Source organism: Dermochelys coriacea, chromosome 2, assembly GCF_009764565.3.
Source record: "Dermochelys coriacea isolate rDerCor1 chromosome 2, rDerCor1.pri.v4, whole genome shotgun sequence".
Lineage (NCBI taxonomy): Eukaryota > Metazoa > Chordata > Testudines > Dermochelyidae > Dermochelys > Dermochelys coriacea.
Genome location: NC_050069.1, coordinates 47,626,358 through 47,648,605, shown reverse-complemented (window position 1 = coordinate 47,648,605; position 22,248 = coordinate 47,626,358).

Sequence of the window (22,248 nt, the reverse complement as noted above, 5' to 3'; positions counted from 1 at the left end):
TCCGCATCCTTAGCATAGGGCCTTAGACTGCCAATTGCAGTCAGGACAAGAATATAATAAAAATAAATAATAAAACTACTACTTAACTTATATCACTTTTCATTAGTAGAGCTCAAGTACTTTGCAAAGGAGGTCAGTATCATTATCCCCATTTTACAAGTGGGGAAACTGAGGCACATAGAGGGGAAAGTGACTTGACCAAAACCACACAGCAGACCAGTGGCAGAGCCAGGAATACAACCCAGGTCTCCCAAATCCTAGTGTAGTACTTAATCTACTAGGTCATGCTCCCTTAATGTGACTTTCATGACATCACAAATTTTTACTATTCCACCCTAAAACTGGAGCAATTTGACATTCTTGTGGGGGGCAGACAATCAAATGTGCTCACAATAAGGGTGTTGCAAAAACTGCAAATACACCTGTTGTGCCCATGGAAAATATGGTGTCGTAGTTGTACAACCCACCCTACACACTCCTGTGTCATGTTTGTATGCAAATAGGTAGTCCGAGTTCAGTGATTTGTACATGCAAATAACAATTTTGCACATGGAAATGTGCAGGTCTGCACATATGTTGTTGCAGATGAACTCGTTATGCCCAAATTTGAAAATATGGTCCCAGCTGGCTAATAGTAGTTCAGTTTGAGACTAGTCCTTCCATGCATGCACAACAGGGTGAGCTAATGGCATACATACAAGCTAAGAGATGTTCTAAAGTATGCTGTTGTTCATCCCAAAATGATGGGTTTGATTAATGAGTAAAATTCTATAGGCTGTGTCGTTCCGGAGGTCAGACTAGATGATCAGAATGGTCCCTTCTGGCCTTAAAATCCAGGGGCGGCGGAACCCAGGGCAGGGAGCAATGGGGGCTAGCATCCTTGCAATGAAAATACTGTGGGGGTAATCTGTGTTTACACCCTTGCATATGTGTCAAACCATTTCAATCAGGCCACTCCAGTTGGGTTCCTGCAGCTGCTGGAGGCTGAGGGGAGAGCAGGACCTGGAGAGTCAGTAGCGGCTGCTGCGGCACCCAGGATAAAGCCAGGGAGCAGGTAGGAACCTGGATGATTGGGTTGGGGCTAGAAACAGCTACCTTTCCCCAGCTTTCCCCCTCTGCCAGGACTCTTCCCTGCCCTACCATTCCCTCCAAGCTTCCATGCCTCTGTTAAAAATCTATGAAAAACCATAAACTAAACAAAGTTAATTTTCCATCGTGTCCTACTCTTGCAGGTCGGTCACTTCAGTGAGCAGCACTTATCTTTACAACAACAACTAACAGTAAAGGCGAGATGAAAATATGAGTATGCTGTACATTTGGAATTTGCTTTGAATCGCACCTGTAACTCTCCTCCTTGAATCATAATTGTTTCACTTTAATACCTTTACGGAACCATTTTGTTTTTTTGTTAAAGACAAAAGTGTCTGACATGCTGGTGCTAAAATATTTCTTTCTAAATTAAAACACATGTGGTGCCTGAAGTGTGTGGAGTTTCTGAAGGTTGATGGGCACCTAGCAACATAACACGGCTGAGTAATTCATCAACATTATGGAACAGCAAGGAACAGCAGTTAACAAATGTGTTTATATTTTCAACCATTATTTGTGTTCTCTTCTAATTTTTTTTTTCCATTTCTTTTAAATCCCCATTGTGGATTTTATTATGCTCAGCAGGGGAAAGTCTGTGGTGGTTTTTAAAGCAGAACTCAGAAACACAGGTTGCAATGCTTATTAAAGCACAATAAATACAAATAAACAGCAGATTATATAAGGTATGAAGTGATTGTGGTTGATTTGCCTCAACATGAAATGTCAGCTTTGAAAATGCCAAAATTGGGGCTTCAACTGGCCAAGGCCAAGCATGGCTCGCTGGCTACAAATACAAACTAATGGAGATCACTGTGAAAGTGAGTGGAGATGAATTTACCCTTGTCACTTGGTATGTGCTAGAATATATTTTCAGTTATCCAACGTGAGATGAAAATGGTCATATATTGCTGTGAGTTTGATAGTGTTTCACCCTTGGGAAGTAGAAATCTCTGTAATTCTTTCTAAACAACATGCAGCTCATTTTTCACTCACAAATATTTGTTTCATCAGCATTATGCCTTTTAAGTAAAAGACAGCATGACAAAGATAATACACTAGGGTTGTAAAGAAGGCTATAAGAAATTTACACATTTTTCATTAAATATGGGCTATTAGGCCTAAAATTTTCTAAGATGAAATTCATCCCTGTGAAAACTCTGTCCCACTTAAATGGTGCCCTGAGCCTTGTCCCGACTCTCTGCACAGAGATGAATTTTACTCCTGTTCTGTATTTCCATATCTTCTGGTGACATATACAAGGCTTATAAATACAGTTAAAAAAAATAGCTGCTAATAACTATTGGAACCATATTACAATAGCAGAGAATTCAAGAGGTCTGGGATGAAAGAAAAAATAGGGCCCAGATCCACAAAGGGACTTCAGTGCTTTGCCAGCCACTTAAATACACAGCCCTAAATTAGACACCCAGGCTCCCTCTGCAATGCATGGGGAGAGTGAGGAGCTACAAATGGGATCCACAAAAGCAAACATACTGAGTAGGGAGTCACCTAAGCCGGTGGTGTGCAAACTTTTCCATTCATGCCTGCTTACCATTCACAGAATTTGTCATGCGCCCTCTCCCCGACCCCCCACATTACTTGTAATCTGTAGTAATCCCTTACATCTGTGCTGCTGCTGATGGCAATGCTGCCTTCAGAGAGTGGCAGCTGCTGCTCGGGGCACTTATGCTGTTTGCACCGTGGGAGGAATTTTTTTTTTAATCCCACTTCTATTCCGCCCTGCAATGCCCACTCTATTGTTATCCTGCTCCCTCTATTATGGCAGAGGGTCTTGCAGGACCCACAGGATCCCAGTTTCTTCAAGCCCCCACAGCGAACCTCTTGTGCCCCCAAGTTTACACACCACTGACCTAAGCCAGTAGGAAAGGCTGAGAAGAGTGGCATGGCCTAAACCCCACCCACTCAGGGAATTAGGCATCTAAATCCAGGCCACAGGCAAGTACCGATCTCTGCTTGGGATTCTCAGCTGTGGAGCCTTTAATGCAGTTGGGTATCTAAGCTATTTTTTACAAGAAACAGTGGGGAAAGTGGAGCATCCCACCTTTACAGCCTTTAGCTTTGCAGTTAGGGTACTAACTCAGGATGAAGGAGGGCTCAGTTCAATATTCCCCCCCTCTGCCTGAAGTGGAGGAGGGATTTGAATTTGGGTTTCCTTCCTCTTAGTCGAAAGCCCTATCCTTTGGGCTCTGGGGTACGTGATGTGAGGCTGCCTCAGTCTCTCCTGTTGAAGCTGTTCCACTGTAGATAGATAATTAAATATGCATTGTGCCAGAGAGAGCATGAGACAGACACTAGACTGGGGTGAACAAACTTTTTGGCCCGAGAGCCACATCAGGATTGCAAAACTGTATGGAGCGCCTGGTAGGCAGGGCTGTGCCTCCCCAAACAGCCTGCCCCCTGCCCCCATCAGCCCCCTTCCACTTCCCTCCCCCTGACTGTCCCCCTCAGAACCTCTGACCCATCGAACCCCCCCGGGATTCTCCCCTGACTGCCCCCCGGGACCCCCACCCCAACCGCCCCCCGGGACCCCACACCCTATCCAACCCCCCCACCCCCATCCCCTGACTGCCCCAACCCCTACCCACACCCCAGCCCCTAACCACCCCCTGGAACCCCAGCCCCATCCAACCCCCCCCCGCTCCCTGTCTCCTGGGACCCCCTGCCCCTTATCCAACCTCCCCACCCCCTTATCATGTCGCTCAGAGCAGCAGGAGCTTTCCACCCAGCTGGAGCCAGCCATACCACCATGCTGCCCGGTAGGAGCAGCGGGCCAGAGCGCTGGTGGCACAGAGAGCTGAGGCTGCGAGGGAGGGGCTGGGTGCTAGCCTCCCCAGACAGGAGCTCAAGGGCTGGGCAGGATGATCCTGCGGGCCGGATGTGGCCCACGAGCTGTAGTTTGCCCACCTCTGCACTAGACTATAATGTTAGAGGCACTCTACTAAGAACAAGAAAACCCATATTCAACTCCCTTTTCTGCATCAGGCATAGAGGGCAATTTGAACCCCTAGGATGAACAGCTAATCACTGAGCTAAAGGTTATAAGGGAGGCCACCACCACCTCCATCCCCATTTGTGCTCCTTCTCTTTCTTTCTCCCCTCCCCCCCTCATTTTGTGTGGAGTTAAGCAGGTTCTGAGAATATTCTGCCTGCAGGGTCCATTCTGGTAGGCAGTTAACCAGGGTTTTCTCCAGGAATTGAAATCAGAGTGGGTGTTCGAATTTACAGGGGGGGGTGAGAGCCAAGGGATGAGACCATGAGGATGAAAGTTGGCTGCATTGCACCACAGTAAAAACTGAAAAATGTTTCATGACTATTTTATTAGATTTAATTCATGTTTTAAAATCATCACTCAAATTAAAGCCTTCTACTGGAGCAGTACATCTGCACCGTTCTTGGTTTCTTGTTGTAATTTTGTACAACTCTGTTAATGAACTTCTCAAACACAGTATGTTCATCTTTGGTGGCTTCTCACATGTCCGGTACTTCAATTCATATGCTCATTAGTTCATTCACATGATCAGGCAGATGGTGACTTCTTTCAGAATGCAAAATTTCTATTCAATGCCAAAAAAGGATGCTCAGCTATAGCTGTTGTGACTGGGAGTGGCAAGAAATGAATTCCTTATTCCCAGCAAAGATCAGATCGAGCCACTAGTGATAAAAAAGAAGTTGAAGTCAAATCTTCTTTCATTCATCAGATGACATTCTACCCTGTGTTCAAATTCTCTAGTCTGTCCTGATCACATGGGAACCCACTGCAGGTAGTGCCTCTCTCCACTCAGCTGTCAGTATTTTATAAGACACGCAACTGTAAAAGCTCCATAGAGGCTGAGTAGAATCTAAAAGTCACTGTTGTAGATTTATAAGATCAAGTCTGTGTATGTTTTCCACTAGCTTAACAAACACTGGTTGTCCTATTCATTTAAGGATTCAATACAAGTGCCTCCATTAGTCAACTTCTGGACTGACGTCTTTGCTTCTCTGTGATGTTCTATGAATGAACTATGACCAAGTATATCATTGTTGCTACCACTGTTGTATAATTGCAACAAATCTTGTACAAAGTATGTCATGTAAGAAGTCAATAGACAAGTTATGATTTGCTGAATGACTATGCTATTTGTATGCATGTATTATTGTTACATCTGAAGTTATGAATATTGACTATATAACTGTATTTCAAATGTGTTTGCTTCTGGGGTAACATTCACAAGATAGTTTACATCCAGTCTAGTCAGCACATTATCAGTGAATCATTCAGGTTGATGGCCCGTTAAGGAAAACAATGGGTCATGGAAGAAGCTTATCCTCACCAAATGGACTTTCCTGTGGATGTTATCCAGAATATGGGTAATCGCCCTGGCTATGACTCATTGAAGCATACAAGGGCATGTGACCAGCTCATGTGACATGAGACTCCATCTTCTGCCTATACTTTTCGACAAACTGCTGGGGGCTTTGCTTGGAACAATGAGTTTCCCCCTACAAGAGAGAAGCTATAAAAGGCCATAAAAACATCTTCATTTTGCCTCTTTCCTGCTCTGATCTCTGGACTTTGGGCTTATACTAACAGGAGCATTACAACCAATGGACTGAGGACCTTCCAATCTTTTCAATGTTACCAGAGAGAATAAAAGCCAGCAGTTTTATTCCATCACTGTTTCAAACCCGATACAAGAACTTTGCAATTATTGTATGTATTTGATTCCTTTGACCATTTTAACATGCTCTTTTCTTTTCTCTTATAAATAAACCTTTAGATATTAGATACTAAAGGTTTGGCAATAGCGTGATTATTGGGTAAGATGTGAGTCATAGATATTGATTTTGTAGGTGCCATTCAGAGGCAGGCAGGAGGCACAAGGGTAAGAGGGAGAAGTGGGGGCAGGAAGGGACAGAGCAGGGGTGGGAGGAAGCAGGGCAGGCATGGAGCCTTGGGGGAAGGGGTGGAGTGGGGGCAGGGCTGGAGGCAGAGTGGGGGTCGAGCACCCCCAGGGAAATCAGAAAGTCAGCTCCTGTGATGTGAGTTATACATTGACCTGGCTATGTGGCTGGTCCTTTAGGATCAGAAGAACCCTTTATTTGATTAAATCTGGTTTTAAATAACCACTCATCCTTAAGTCTAGTATCTGGGTGTTGAGGCAAGGGCTGGGATACCTAAGGAGATTGCATTTCTGACCATTGTGGTGAGACAGAAGTTTACTTTTGTTACTGATTTGGTATATCTTATGGAAGAATAACCACAAGTTTAGGGGTGAGTCTGCCCTATTTCTCAGCAACTTGTCCTGAATCTGGTATTCTCACTGAGGCACAGTGACATTCTCCAAGTACGTTTTCAATGGATATCTCTCTGATCCAAGTGTAACTCCTATTGATGGACAAAGATCTACTAATGTTGTAGTAGATGCCTGGATGGCATTGTTTAATGACTCAAGTGGTTTCAACAGTAGGCTTACATAAGAGAAAATGGCGATTTGTCTTCTCTAAATGTAGCAGCAAACATAGTCCACCCAGCCTCACTACTTAGATCTGTCCCATCTTGGTAGATACTTTCCAAAGCCAGTAATAATGGTTGCGATAATTTTAACAGCCAAGGATTGCTCATGAGAAAACCAGTGGGTTTTCCCAGCTTGGACTAATTTGAACTTCAGTCCCAGAGCATCTTCTATTTTTTCCAAGATGTTTAGTCTTTTTGGACTCTTTTTGAAAAAAGTATAACAAAGACATTACATTTATAGATTTTAATGTCTTTTGAAAATTCTGCAGCTCATGCTAGTTGGAGGAAATGGCCTCTGCAGTGTGTAAAGGAGAGATTAATGTTATGCTGTTCTCTGAATAAAGCTTGTACTCCACCATGTCTTCCAGAGAAATTTGCAGGTCCATCAAATGCACAAGCAGCCATCTGTTTGGGGGTCCAGTTTGCAAGCATTTAACTCTTCTAAGATGTGGCTTGTCACAGATACTGCTGATGTGTCTTCTTTAACCTGAATATCTAGAAATGCAACTACTAGCCTACCACGGACATCAAGATAACATTTACAATGACTTAATACTTGAATGCACCAATGCAAATTGGCATCATCAGCCATGTATACAATTTTTTTGATTGTGGTGAGAGAGTTCTTCACTTTTTCAACTGCTGAGTCCTTCAGTGTTGCACTTTATGCTTCTAACTAGTCAGTTGAGTTTCTTGCAGAAAGATAGTGAGCATTTGCGAGTCGTCTTCGGAATCAGTGTCCAACTTCAGGATTAACCAGTGACAATGCATTTAACATTGGCCTCCAGTTTGTAGTGTGTGGTATCTCCTGCTTACATAGAAAGTATGATGTGACAGCAAGGTTTGTTCACATAATCTGTATTGTGTCTTCAGCATTCTTAACAGCCTCATTAAGTATTTCTAAAATTGGTTTTGACAGTGACTGGCTTATAAGGCTTTCTGCATGTCAAGTCCAGAAGCTTTATGTTTTGTAGCCTTTTCAGGTAGTTTGTCAGCACTGGCTTTGCTGATCAGTTTGGCAAACCAAGCTCCTCCAGTTTTATCAATTGTAGCAGAGGGAAGTTTTCCTTCTTTGTAAGCTTTTTTTATGAGAGAGAAAAGATGGCTATAGGTGCATCTAGATTCAGGAAATGGGAAAAGTTTGACTGACAAATATCAGGAACTGCCTTTAGGTTGTGGGGGACACTGTTTCTTCAGTAGGTAACTTTATTTGTGCTTAGGGCTGTTTGGATGTAGATACACCACTTGAACCTTCAGATACCATGTTGGTACACTGCGTGTAACTAGTTAATAACTGGGGGGGGGGAATAGGGAAGTCCAGGGGGGTGTAGGGAAATCCCTGCCAATAGATGCAGTGGGGGAGGTTTAGGTTGGATATTAGGACAAACTTTTTCACTAGGAGGGTGGTGAAGCACTGGTCTGGGTTCAAGCCTCACCTTAAAAACCTCTAAGAAAGGAGATTCCACCACCTCCCTACGTAACCCATTCCAGTGCTTCACCACCCTCCTAGTGAAAAAGTTTGTCTTAATATCCAGCCTAAACCACCCCCACTGCAAACTGAGACCTTGTTCTGTCATCTGCTACCACTGAGAACAGTCTAGATCCATCCTCTTTGGAACCCCCTTTCAAGTAGTTGAAAGCAGCTATCAAATCCCCCCTCATTCTTCTCTTCCGCAGACTAAACAATCCCAGTTCCCTCAGCTTCTCCTCATAAGCCATGTGTTCCAGTCCTCTAATCCTTTTTGTTGCCCTCCGCTGGATGCTTTCCAATTTTTCCACATCCTTCTTGTAGAGTGAGGCCCAAAACTGGACACAGTACTCCAGATGAGGCCTCACCAATGTTGAATAAAGGGGAACAATCACGTCCCTCGATCTGCTGGCAATGCACCTATTTATATAGCCCAAAATGCTGCTAGCCTTCTTGGCAACAAGGCCATACTGTTGACTCATATCCAGTTTCTCGTCCACTGTAACCCCTATGTCCTTTTCTGCAGAACTGCTGCCTAGATATTTGGTCCCTAGTCTGTAGCGGTGCATGGGATTCTTCCGTCCTAAGTGCAGAACTCTGCATTTGTCCTTGTTGAATCTCATCAGATTTCTTTTGGCTCAATCCTCTAATTTGTCTAGGTTCCTCTGTACCCTATCCCTACCCTCCAGCATATCTTCCACTCCTCCCAGTTTAGTGTCATCTGCAAACTTGCTGAAGGTACAGTCCATGCCATCCTCTAGATCATTAATGAAGATATTGAACAAAACCAGCCCCAGGACCAACCCTTAGGGCACTCTGCTTGATACCGGCTGCCAACTAGACATGGAGACATTGATCACTACCCGTTGAGCCCGACGATCTAGCCAGGTTTCTATCCACCTTATAGTCCTTTCATCCAGCCCATACTTCTTTAATGTGCTGGCAAGAATACTGTGGGAGATCATATCAAAAGCTTTACTAAAGTCAAGGAATAACACATCCACTACTTTCCCCGCATCCACGGAGCCAATTATCTTGTCATATAAGGCAATTAGATTAGTCAGGCATGACTTGCCCTTGGTGAATCCCTGCTGACTGTTCCTGATCACTTTCCTCTCCTCTAAGTGCTTCAGAATTGATTCCTTAAGGACCTGCTCCATCATTTTTCTAGGGACTGAGGTGAGGCTGACTGGCCTGTAGTTCCCGGATCCTCCGTCTTCCCTTTTTTAAAGATGGGCACTTCATTAGCCTTTTTCCAGTCATCCAGGACCTCCCGCGATTGTCATGAGTTTTCAAAGATAATGGTCAATGGCTCTACAATCACATCAGCCAACTCCTTTAGCACTCTCGGATGGAGCGCATCTGGCCCCATGGACTTGTGCTCGTCCAGCTTTTCTAAATAGTCCCGAACCACTTCGTTCTCCACAGAGGGCTGGTCACCTCCTCCCCATGCTGTGCTGCCCAGTGCAGCAGTCTGGGAGCTGACCTTGTTCATGAAGACAGAGGCAAAAAAAGCATTGAGTACATTAGCTATTTCCACATCCTCTATCACTAGGTTGCTTCCCTCATTCAGTAAGGGTCCCACACTTTCCTTGACTTTCTTCTTGTTGCTAACATACCTAAAGAAACCCTTCTTGTTACTCTTAACATCTCTTGCTAGTTGCAACTCCAAGTGTGATTTGGTCTTCCTGATTTCACTCCTGCATGTCTGAGCAATATGTTTATACTTCTCCCTGGTCATTTGTCCAGTCTTCCACTTCTTGTAAACTTCTTTTTTGTGTTTAAGATCAACAAGGATTTCACTGTTAAGCCAAGATGGTCACCTGCCATATTTAATATTCTTTCTACACATCGGGATGGTCTGTTCCTGAAACCTCAGTAAGGATTCTTTAAAATACAGCCAGCTCTCCTGGACTCCTTTCTCCATCTTGTTATTCTCCCAGGGGATCCTGCCCATCAGTTCCCTGAGGGAGTAAAGGCTGCTTTTCTGAAGTCCAGGGTCCATATTCTGCTGCTCTCCTTTCTTCCTTGTGTCAGGATCCTGAACTTGACCATTTCATGGTCACTGCCTCCCAGGTTCCCATCCATTTTTGCTTCCCCTACTAATTCTTCCTGGTTTGTGAGCAGCAGGTCAAGAAGAGCTCTGCCCCTAGCTGGTTCCTCCAACACTGCACCAGGAAATTGTCCCCTACACTTTCCAAAAACTTCTTGGATTGTCTGTGCACTGCTGTATTGTTCTCCCAACAGATATCAGGGTGATTGAATTCTCCCATGAGAACCAGGGCCTGCAATCTAGTAACTTCCGTGAGTTGCTGGAAGAAAGCCTTGTCCACCTCATCCTCCTGGTCTGGTGGTCTACAGCAGACTCCCACCACGACATCATCCTTGTTGCTCACGCTTTTAAACTTAATCCAGAGACTCTCAGGTTTTTCTGCAGTTTCATACCGGAGCTCTGAGCAGTCATACTGCTCTCTTACATACAATGCAACTCCCCCACCTTTTCTGCCCTGCCTGTCCTTCCTGAACAGTTTATATCCATCCATGACAGTGCTCCAGTCATGTGAGTTATCCCACCCAGGAGATTTGTGTTATCCCAGGAGATTTGTGTCTCCTGTCCATTTAAATTTTAAGTTCTTCAAGGGTCTCTTCCATATTCCTTTTAAATCAATGGGAGAATTTCCATTGACTTCAATAAACTTTAGAGAAAGCCCATAGGCAATAATTCTTACTAAATGATTACACAGTGCTTAACACAATGAGTTCTGCTTCTTGATTGGGAGCCTGGAGGTGCTACTGTAATGCATATAATAGATCCTTCTCATCAGAGAGAGGTATAGAAGGTCATTACCTTTTCTGCTTTTGGCCAGACAGTTAATTTCCCTGTGTCCAGGGAACTGGAATTGCAGTTCTCAGTATCTTAGCACATCTCCATTCAGTAGGCTACAAAAGAAAATATGATACACTTTTGTATGTCTACTGTAATAGCAATGGGACTGAACTTGACTGAGACAGCTCTCTGTCAGTACAACTGAAAAGCTACAGCAGGGAATTTCCATGAAGTATCAAGCACTGCATAAGTGAAACTGAGTTTACTGCATAGCTAGTTGACTTCTGGATGCTGAAGAAGTCACTGTTGTGACCTCCTGAATAGTATGTTCCGCTAATAAGAACACTTTGTCTACCAAACTGATTCTGAGAGAAGTATAAATGCAAGACCAGCAAGTTTACCCTCTGAATGACATCTACATTGTCCGATACTATGTAATCATTACAACTGTAGGTGAAAGTATAGATCCAAGTCAAGTACTTGGTGCACGTTATTCTTATAATAGGATTCACAGCTAGTGACTACTTATTAATCTGCTGACATAATAGTTTTATCGTGCAATTTTAGTCATGATGGTAATTCTCAAATTGACAATCCAGATAACTTACATGTGTCTTCAGCCCAGCTTCCACTTTACGCCCTCACAATTTCAAGTGCACTTTTTGTGCCTTATCATTTGTATGTACCTGATGGATTTTTCACATGGCAATTTGGTGTACACAGGTGTGATGCTGTATAAAATAAAGGTGACCATGCTTACGCTAATGTATTATCACTGTTGCACAATTGTGATAAATCTTCTACAAAGTGTGCCTTGTAAAGTATCAATAGAAAAGTTAGTCTATTCTTATCCTGTTTAAATCCATGTATCATCATTGTATCTGAAGTTATGAATATTTGCTGTATTTGAATCTGAAACCTGTTTGTGTTTCTGGGTAACACCTACAAGGCAGATTTACATATAGACTGGCTAGCCATGTGTTGATGGCCTATTAAGGAGTATCAACTCTTCCAGTGGTCCCCTCCAATAAATGCCTCATGCCTCAGCAAGGCACTCATGACCCAAGACTCCATGTTTGTGCCAGTAACTTTCCATGCACCTGGATTAAGAGGTATGAATTGCAGACTGTGACATCATCCTTTGTCTTCAATCCTCTAGACTGTGATTTTCTAGCAAAAAGGAAGAATTGAACAAAGGACTCATGACCCCCAATTTTTTGGGTGATCCAGAGAGATTTATTGCAAGATAGCAGAATTACCATCCCTGCTATTATCCTGACCTTCAGACTCTGAAATCAATTGTAATGTATATGATTCCTTTAACTACTTAACTCCCTTCTTTTCTCTTTTTATTAATAAAATAATTAGTTTACTAATGATTGGCTGCAGTGTGGTATTTGGTGAGATGCTGAAAGTACATGTTGACTTGGGGATGAGTGTCTGATTCTTTGGGATTGGAAAAACTAATGTGTGGTGAATTTTGGTTCTAATAACTTTCAATCACCAAATCCGGTTGTCTGGATGGTAACCAGGAGCTGGAGTGCCTAGGCGACTGTCGTGTGGCTCTTTGTGAACAAGTGTAGTGTCACAAGAGCTCACTTTTGTTACTGGCTTGGTGAAATCTTATGATAGAATATATTACCAGTTTGGGGTACATACCCTGTATTTTGGCAGTCTGACCTGAGATTGGAGCTCTTAGCTGTGTCCCATACCAGGCAACGTGACAACAGGCAGGAATGCATAAAATATGTGCAACTGGGGCCTGATCCACTGACTTCAATGAACATTAGATCAGGCCCTCATCAATGTGTAAAACTGTATACATCTTTTGATAACAGCTTTCCAGATTGTCAATCAAGTGCAATGAAGAAACAATACAGTGTTCACATGTTACAAAGGCATAATAGAGGTTAAAATAATCAGACTTATTTGATGCCTCAAAGCTAATGTATTAAGGATTTTTGTTACTGCAAAACTTGGAAAATATTTGTGGACATTTTCAAACGTACGTAATTGTTTTAGGTGGCTAAGGGCCAGACTTTCAAAGGTATTTAGGGACCCAAAAATGCAGATTTGAGAATTCCAGTAGTTGTCTAGCTCCCTGCCCTAAGTCACTTTTGAAAAGGGACTTAGGCTCCTAAGGGTATAGCTAGCTGTGTACAATGCTGTCTGACACCTAGGCATGTATTCAGACAGCTAGCCATTACCAGCACTTGCACTGCTGTGGCTACACTTCTACTTTTAGCACTCTAACTCAATCAGAGTGAGTATGGGTATATCTACTCAGGCTGGAAATGACACCTTCCGGCCCCAGTGTAGACACGCCCCAAGACAATTTATTTAGGCAGTTTTGAAAATTCTACCCTTTCCTTCAATCTTTTTTGTTTAAAGGAAACAATACTTGATCATGTCTGCTGCAGATTGAGAAGGAATAAGCACTACTAAATCTACTAACGCATTTCTCAGTATAGAAATCCAAATAGCACTGAATATTTTAATAAACTTAGAAGTTATTTATGGCTTTTGGTCATTGTTACTAGAGTGGTAGTAAAAGAATTTTTTTAAAAAAATTCTACGTTTGATTAAAAACAGGGTACTGTGTGAATCCAGCATCAATTTAATTGAGTTGATTATGGACTTGTGTTGGGCTGCCAAGTTTCGCACAGCCTTCGTGACGCTCATGCATTTGTCAGACCTGTCACTCACACCTGATTGCATCTCTGCTGAGCTATGGTCAGGAGCTGTTGTCCCCTGTCAGCCACCAGCTGCTGTGGCACCTTTCTCTCAGTGCTCCTGTAGCTCCTGAATTTGATATTCCTGCATGTACCCTGGAATTTGACAGTACTGCAGTCAGCCATCATGTTTGTTTTCAGCCACTGCCAGCTGAAAACGAAACATCACTTAGCTAGGAATAATCTTAAACCGTGAGAGGCAAGGCCATGCAGCTGCATGTTTGCAGGTGTGCTAATCAGCATGGGAGGCTGGGACAGGGAGTTAGTGGTCCATGAAAATAGAAGGAATGTTTGGACAGCTAACCTTGGTTTTAGGTGCCTCTGACATGTAAGTTTTATTGTTGTTCTGACTAGAAATGCTTTGCTGATAAGGAGAATAATTAATTTTTATTGCCTGTTGCTAGGGAAGTTGCTAGCCTATTAGGGGCTATTATGAGTTATGTGCTTTGTCTGGAGAAAAAATTATAAAACGTTTGGTTAAAAAGTGTTCTTTGGAGCAGTCTGAGGAAACTTTTCTCTGGGCAAGGATCTGACACCTAAAGTTCCCTATCAGCTGAATGAAAGGAAGGGCCCCAGAAGACCAGCTGGTGATCACTCAAAACCCATTTCATGGTAAATATAAATGGTAGGATGCTCTGAATCTACTGCTACAGCGTGTGTGTGTGTGCACGTGCGCATGTGCTTGAAAACTAATAAAGCTGTTTTAGGTAAAAGCACTCTGGTTTGTGTCAATCATAGATCCGATAGAGAAGCTGTGTCCCCACTGATTTATTCCTGACAGTGCCTTGAGAGTAACAGTAAAGTTACCACTGCTTTGGGTTCTGAAAACTCTGGGTAACACTCCCCCCCGCCAACCCCATGCTTCCTGCCTAAAAAGAAGCAGTGTTAAGCCGTGGTAGCGGCCAAAGAAAGTAATGTCAGCAGCAGCAAAAGATCAGGGGCCCAGCACTGGTATTAGGATCCCTCAGGTCTTCCCCAGCAAGGTGCACTAGACTTCCCCAAAGCCCACCAGCAGCAACCCAGCACCAGCCAACCACTAAACTCCCAGCAGCAGTCCCAGAAGAGCAGCTTCCTCCCTTTCAGTACCAGTCACCCTAATATGCCCCTCGAAAGACAACCATCTCAGCAACCACCAAACAATATCAGGATACCTCAGCTGCCCAGGGGAACCGATACCTCCAGCATCTCCAGGCACCCCACCACTCCTAAAAAACCCTACCACCCACTAATTACTCTGACTTTATGCAGGTGGAGTGGATTGCACATGAGGTGAAAAACAGGTGCTTCATTCTTCAGTAGAATTCTGAAAGAAGCAATGGAGAGATGTGCAGGCAACCAAATTTGATAATTTTACAAGTGATAGCAAGAGGTTGGGAAATGTCTTTCATTCTATGTGTATTGCTGTTTGCCACAAATACTGCAGTAAATGCGAACAATCTTATGGTAGAAACTCAATAAGGTTAAGCTATTACTATCTTTAACCGAGACTGGTCTAATTAGTAGGTGACCACACCAAACAAAGAAGGGATGATTAGATCAGAAAAATCCAACCAATGGTTGAAATGCACCCTGGACATAAACTAAATTTTAAATAAGTGTATAAATTGCATTTAAAATCAGCATCTTCAAACCTAAAAGTTACCTCTCTTGGCCATCAGTACAGAGCTTTTATTAGCAGTGCTGTACATATTGTTCACACTGTAGAATTACATTTAAGGCTCAATGAAAACTACTCATTGAACCTACTAAACCAGCAACATTATTTTAAAAGAACGTTCTAATTATTAATATATTAAACCTCATAATAATCTCTCAAACTGTGGAACTACTATTCTGCAGATGAGGGTATAAGCATGGGGTATAATTTAGCCATAGCCCCATGGCTATTATAAGCCATGTAGTGCCTTAAGTGCCTCTAAAGAATATGAGTGGAACAGATATGTGATAGGTTGACTCAGACACCTCATAAAATGCATCTGCCAGCAGGACCCACTTGCCAAAACTACTTCCTCACATTATAGGGCTGCCTTTGTTCCAGTAGCTACCTTGTCTCCTTTCCAGCTGCTGCTTATACACACATTCTTCATCTCATAAGGAGCACATTTGCTATGGGTTTATTATAACGGCTTACAGAAAATAACTGCTGAACTAGTTTACAAAAAGGAATTGTTCCCTAACTAGTTCTTCAATAATTTAACAACTTATCTAGTTTAAAAAGTTTCACCAAGAGAAGTAGCAGGCAAAAAACACTTGTCCATTACAGTACTGCATTAGCCACAGAAGTGATTCAGAACAAGTCAGGTCCTGCCTTCAACGGAAGGTGGGGATGCACAGCATCAGCACATCAGGCCCATAATTTGTTAGAATCTGGATTTTAGAGTGGGGTTGTGGGGCACTCACTAGAAATATTGATAGCTCATCATTGGGTGTTCTTCAAACCACTGAAATTCTCAAAACTGATTATAGTTTTGCAGTTTGGTTTGCCAGAGATTGGCAGTGGGGGCTTGGCTTCACTGCAGTTACCTCTCGTTATATACAGTCAGGTTGTTGTCAATTTAGCTTAGCTCAAGTGAGAGCAGCCACCTTGTGAAATAAAAGTCAAGTTGTTGAGTCCACACTCACTCAACTGCTGCACTCACCTGTGGGCACTAAGATTTCTGGAGGCACACCCCGTTGGTCTTTGTGCTGAAGTAGCTGAGCCACTTGATCGATTATTTTCCCAATGAATTGTGGGAGAACTTGTCTGTCCTTCATGGGCACACCGGAGGGCTAGCAGCACTGGAGTGGACCTAGCCTTCATCGACATTGTAAGGTGGTAGTGTTAGGAGCTTACAAGTTGTGCTCACTCTACCTTTAATCTATATCTCCAGCCAGCAGGCTCACCAACTTGGATTAAAAACACTACTGCCATTAGGGTAAGTATTTTTGTGCATTGATGGGACTTGAGTTAGAGGCAACACTCAAGTTATAACTTGAGTTAACTTTTCAGTGAAGACAAGGCCTGGGACAGTCCTTAAATGTTTGCTCAGATGCTTGAGTTCCCAATCTGTAAACCCCAAGGGAACATCCCAATACCCTCCCTTCCATCAAGTCCCAGACTCACTATTTCTCATTACTAGCTTGAGGGAGTGGGTTGGTGATCTTCTCTTTCTCCACCCCACTACCTCTTGGATCTAGTGGCATCTTCCATGGGTCTTTGGAAAATATCAACTGTCCATTTTGGGATAGAGGAGAACCACACATAGGTTTGACCAAACCCAGGGGTCTTTTGACCTACCAGAAAGGAGCCTGTAATAGCCCATTAATACTACTAATAATAAAGAAATGCAAAGAAAAGTGCAGCAGAATAGAGACTTTCTGCTAGTGAACTGTGTCTGCACTAAGCCTCTGGGGCAGGTATCATGTTGCAAGACCTACATAAGTGACTAGGGGTTACTGAGCTTTATGTCTTAGAAGAAAGTTAATGAATTCCTGAGAACTCCCTAGTTAAGGAAAACAACAAGAAAGAACTAAAGTAAAGTAAAGCCCTCAGAGAAGCAGAGAAAGCAAAGTGGTATGGGAGTCTTTCCCCTATAACACGCTGCCACAACACTGAGGACAGAATACCAGCTGTCATGGCACACAGAAAGAGTTCTTACAAATCTAAAGATGCAGAACTGAGAAAAAAAAAGATATTCCAATTCCATAACTACTTACACCACAGATAGAAGGTTCAGTACAAATGCAATGGCTGCCACTTAGAGACTCTGATAAGGGGAATAATCATATTTACTTATCTGCTTCAGAGGTTATATGAGGATTTCCTTGATAACCCTAAAGCACTTTGAAGATGAAAAATGCTGTACATAGAATGTTGTGTCATATCCTGTATGTATTAAGCAAATGCAAGTTGCTCAGGGAGTCACTGGATATAAATCCCATAAACTCCAAATTATAATGACACACAGAAGAAAGACCATAGATCATACAAGTTCTTTATTATACCAGACAAAGTAATGATCCACTTTGGGATTTTGCTTTGTTTTTGTTTTAACTAAAAGGATAAGCAACGTTTATTTTTGCCATGTTATTGTCTCACTTGGTGCTGTTCAGTGACCCAGTTATGCCAAGATTCAAGTATGTCCCTATGCTAAAGAAATTGCTGCAGGTAAGGCCATTGTTAATGGGTACAAAATGGTCCTAATTGGTAAGTGTCACTGCATTCCTAATTTCGGACTTGAAGTTCTGCAAGCTGTGATGTGCTCCTGCAGAGCCTCCTGTGAAGCCTGTGATTTCAGGTCCCCTGACCATGAGGATTCTATCAACATCACAGCTGACCTCAGTTGTCATCTAAAGAAAATGACATGCTCTTTTTGTTGCAGAGGGAATGTTTGTTATAGTGATTTTTTGTAACATTCGTGGATTATTCTCAGCTTGCCCTACAGGCATCCAGGGCTGTCCTTTAGGGTTTGTGAAACCCATGGTTATGGGTCCCTCTATTTTTGAGAGCACCCTAAACCAGTTTGAGGATACTAAGTGCTACCAATGGCATTAGGATGGCAGCAAGCTCTCTTCCGGTTGTTGCCTGCACTGTCCCTACACCAGGTTTAAGGTGTAGCCCTTAGGTCTGCTTATCAGTGATTTGGTTCTGGTAATCACTGAACAGAAACAGGTTTCAGAGTAGCAGCTGTGTTAGTCTGTATTCGCAAAAAAAAGGAGTACTTGTGGCACCTTAGAGACTAACAAATTTATTTGAGCATAAGCTTTTCTGAGCTACAGCTCACTTCATCGGATGCATTCAGTGGAAAATACAGTGGAGAGATTTATATACATAGAGAACATGAAATAATGGATAACAAATAAATTTGTTAGTCTATAAGGTGCCACAAGTACTCCTTTTCTTTTTGTGAACAAAAACAATGACTCTCAGTTGAGTTTAATCAGCTCTGTCTTTAAACACTGGCAAGGGGAAGGTCAAACTGTACCTAAGACTCTTTGGACAGAGTCCCCACAAAGTAGGAAAACCTGTCCCTGTCTTCTGGCTCTTCTTCTGAGCAGCTGCTGTAAACTATGGGTCACAGGAAGCATCAGCTCAACCGTGAGTCTGTATCTCTACTATGGTCTACTGAACTCAGCACGGGACTGTGTGTTCCCCTGGTTTAGTGAATTTTTTAGGTCACAGTGTCACGAGTGGTGTCCCACAGCAAAGAACTAATGGTGTACAAACTTGTAAATCATGATAATTCAAAAGACATTCTTCCAAATGTGTGGCTTTATAACTTCCAAGAGGGAAGACATACTATTTTGGGGAGTGTTAATTAACAATTTTCTTCCCAAGTTTAGTTAACAGCCTCTGTCAGAATAAAGCTTTAATGCAGAGATGTGTTTTTAGTTTCTCTCTAAGTATTTCTCACATGTCCCTCAGCAAGGTTTGTCATTGCATCTAAATAACATAATGGTGTAGTAACCACTTGAAAAACACTACTATTATACAGACAGTCTACCAAAACTTTTTCAGTGCCAATTTAAACTAAGCTTAAGTGATAAAATTGAGTCCAAATACTGGAATTTTCCTAGTAAAGAAGAAAAAATCCAGTCATTGCACATGCAGCCTTGAGTAACATATTTGGGTTTATGCATATATTTAGCTATGAATGCATTAGTAATTTATTTCTGGGTTACACTAACACTTCAAACTGACTTATTCTTTCGTGTATGGTAGAGGGGAGTGCATGCATGTGTAACACCAACAGACCCTGGTAATCGGCAGGCAGGATTGAACCGGTAACCTCTGAAGTTAAATGCATGAGCCTCTCCTGCATGATCTCAAAGCCACATGCCCCTTAGCTAAGGCTGTAGCAGACTCATTAATCTCTAAGTGGGAGATGGGACAGAGCACCAAACCCAGGAGGTGTGTGGGTTACACCTGATAGTGAAAAGAGTTCACCTACCAGCCCTAAAGACGGACGTTCTCTGTTTAGCCCAAAAAAGGTAGAGCACAGATAGTGCAGACATCTTCAAACTTGAGCCTAAAGAACTACCTCTAGGGGTAGGAGTATTAGCCTCTAATAAATATGGGCCCAACTGAATTAAGTGAGAATTATGCCTAGATAAGGAGTACAGGAACAAGCCCTCTGGATTGCACTCCATTAACATTACTGACTAGTGCTACTCACCCTTTTTAACAGCGCTCTACCAGTCCCGATCTAGGCTGAACCAGGGACTTAGGGTAAAAATGAAAGAGTCCATTACCAATTCCCCTCATGTACAGAGAGTCTTTACCATCTCAAAACTGATCTAATCTGCATCTTCAAGCTGTAGAGTTGTTTTCAAACAGTACAGTTAGATTTCAGTAAGATGGATGTGTTAGAGTCTGAATCTGAACAAGGGCAGAGTTTAATGTCAGAAAAACCAACTTCAGCTTTGGGATTCTTTCTTAGCAATGATATTTTTATGTTCCTCTTATGGAAGGTCACAGAATGAAGTCATGCCCACGGGTGAGCAAATGCCCCACTTCCTTGTGCCTTTTGAGCTTGCAGCCTAGAGAGGAACCAGTACAGTGTTTAATGACTTCTGCAGCTGGACTTAAGAAAAAAAATCCTCATTTGAAATCAGACACCACCAGCTCATTGTCCTGTCAAATGAGGCAGGAATGGGTGCTGGCAGGTTCCTTCCATTGATTTGATTACAGTCAACTGACTGCAATGATTCCAGACATGGGTCCAAATTCACTGGAGATGTGCATGATGGTGAAGATTATGTGTGCATAAACTGGTGTGGTTGGGATGGAAGGATAGGTTTGCAATAGGAAGCAACCTCCTCCAGGGTGTGAGAAGTAGTAAGGTAATGTAGCAGTCTCATTTTATCTTCTCACATCCTCATGTTGTTTTTTCTCTATTATTTGTGTGCCATAACTGAAAGAAGTCAAGAACACTGACAGGTGGTTCTTTGCCAGCATCTTTGTTATCTTGCTGACAAAAGGGAGATTTGTAAACACTGGTTATTAATATGTGATGTCACTGGCATTGAATAATGGTTTCTTTAGTATTGGTTGGACTATTCATGTCTTAGGGTGGGTGGCAGAGTTTCTTCAAAGGTGTTGACAGTTTCTGCTAAAAGGGGCCCCAGATGTTTACCACCCTTTTCCATCATTCATAAAGGACAAAGGTCAGATTCAAAGGAGGTGGCCCTGATTGCCATGAATGCTCCAGGACTATATCTCAGCAGTGGCATGGGTGTGTAGAAATTCTTTTTTTTTTATTAAAGTCTGCTTGTAGATTGGACTAGGCAAAGGACTCATGTAAGGGACCAGAAGGAGATGAAATTGGAGAAGTAGGAAGAAGTTAAGTTGTTCTGGCTCTTGAAGACTAGGACAAGGAACTTAACTTTCATACAGAATTCAAAGGGAAGCCAGTGGAGGGATTTGGAGGTTGGACATGGCTAGAGTGACATGCCAGTTACATAGTTTCTGCAGCAGTATTTTGGATAGATTGAAGTGGGGAAAGGTGAGAGCCTGGGATGGTAAAGAGCCGGCTGGTCGTAGTTATAAAGGCAAGAAATAATCAGCTCCTGGAAAAGAGTTTTGGCAATAGCAATGGAAGAGAATGAACAGATTTTGGAACTTTTTGTATAGAAAAAGCAGCAGGATTTACTGACAATATTTATGTGAGCAGAGCAGAAGAAAGGAGTAAATGCTGGCACCAAGGGTGTGGGCATGAGGCCAAGGAGAACAGTGATTTTGTCAAATGTGTCGGAGAAGATATGAAGAGCAAAGACTTTGATAAGAATGATGAGTTTTGGTTACTTTCCCTACTTATTCTACATCCACCCTCTCACCCCACCCACACTCTCTCTCTCTCTTTCTCTCTCTCTCTCTCTTCCTGTCCTTCAGAAAATAGATGACTCCAATATAAACCAGCTTGAACTCATTCATACCATCAATTACCTCCCTTCCAAATGTAGTCCACACAGTTTGAAATGCAAAAGCATATCAAATTCCGAGACCTGTGTACTGCATGTCATTACTTAATTGCTAACACAGTTCATATTTGCAGGCTGTGGAGAAAGTGGGATGAGATTGAAAGTAGTGCCCTGTGACAAGTGATTGTGTGAAAATGTTTCTATTCTAACCAGTCATCTTAATTTGGTTTAAAATCTCAGCCTTGACATTGCATTAACATAGGTATTTGCATATAATTGCCGCCTTTTTAAATGGGACTTTCTACAGAAGAAAAAGGAAAATCAAAAAGGGAAGAGTTGGGCTTTCTGGTTTCTATAGCAGAATGCAACTTTTCATAAGTGTAGTTCAGACCACCAAGCTGTGACATGGCTTAGGAGGCTAGGTAACGTTTTGGACAGATGATGTAGCCAACAATGAGCAGTGCACACCACTAGAGCTAGTCTAAAAATGGAGGTGGGGAAAGTTTTCACAATCCTCTAAACACACAAACACCCCTCTTTTCTGTCATAATTTTAAATTGACTTTTTTTAAAAAAACTTCATCCAACTCTAGGTCTGGTTGGAAAGAAAATGAAAATTTCAGAATTTTTCTTGAACAAGTCTTAGAGCAAGATGATTATTTTTCTCCAAAATCAATGATTTGATGGAACTTTTTACCAGAATTTTGAATTTCTAA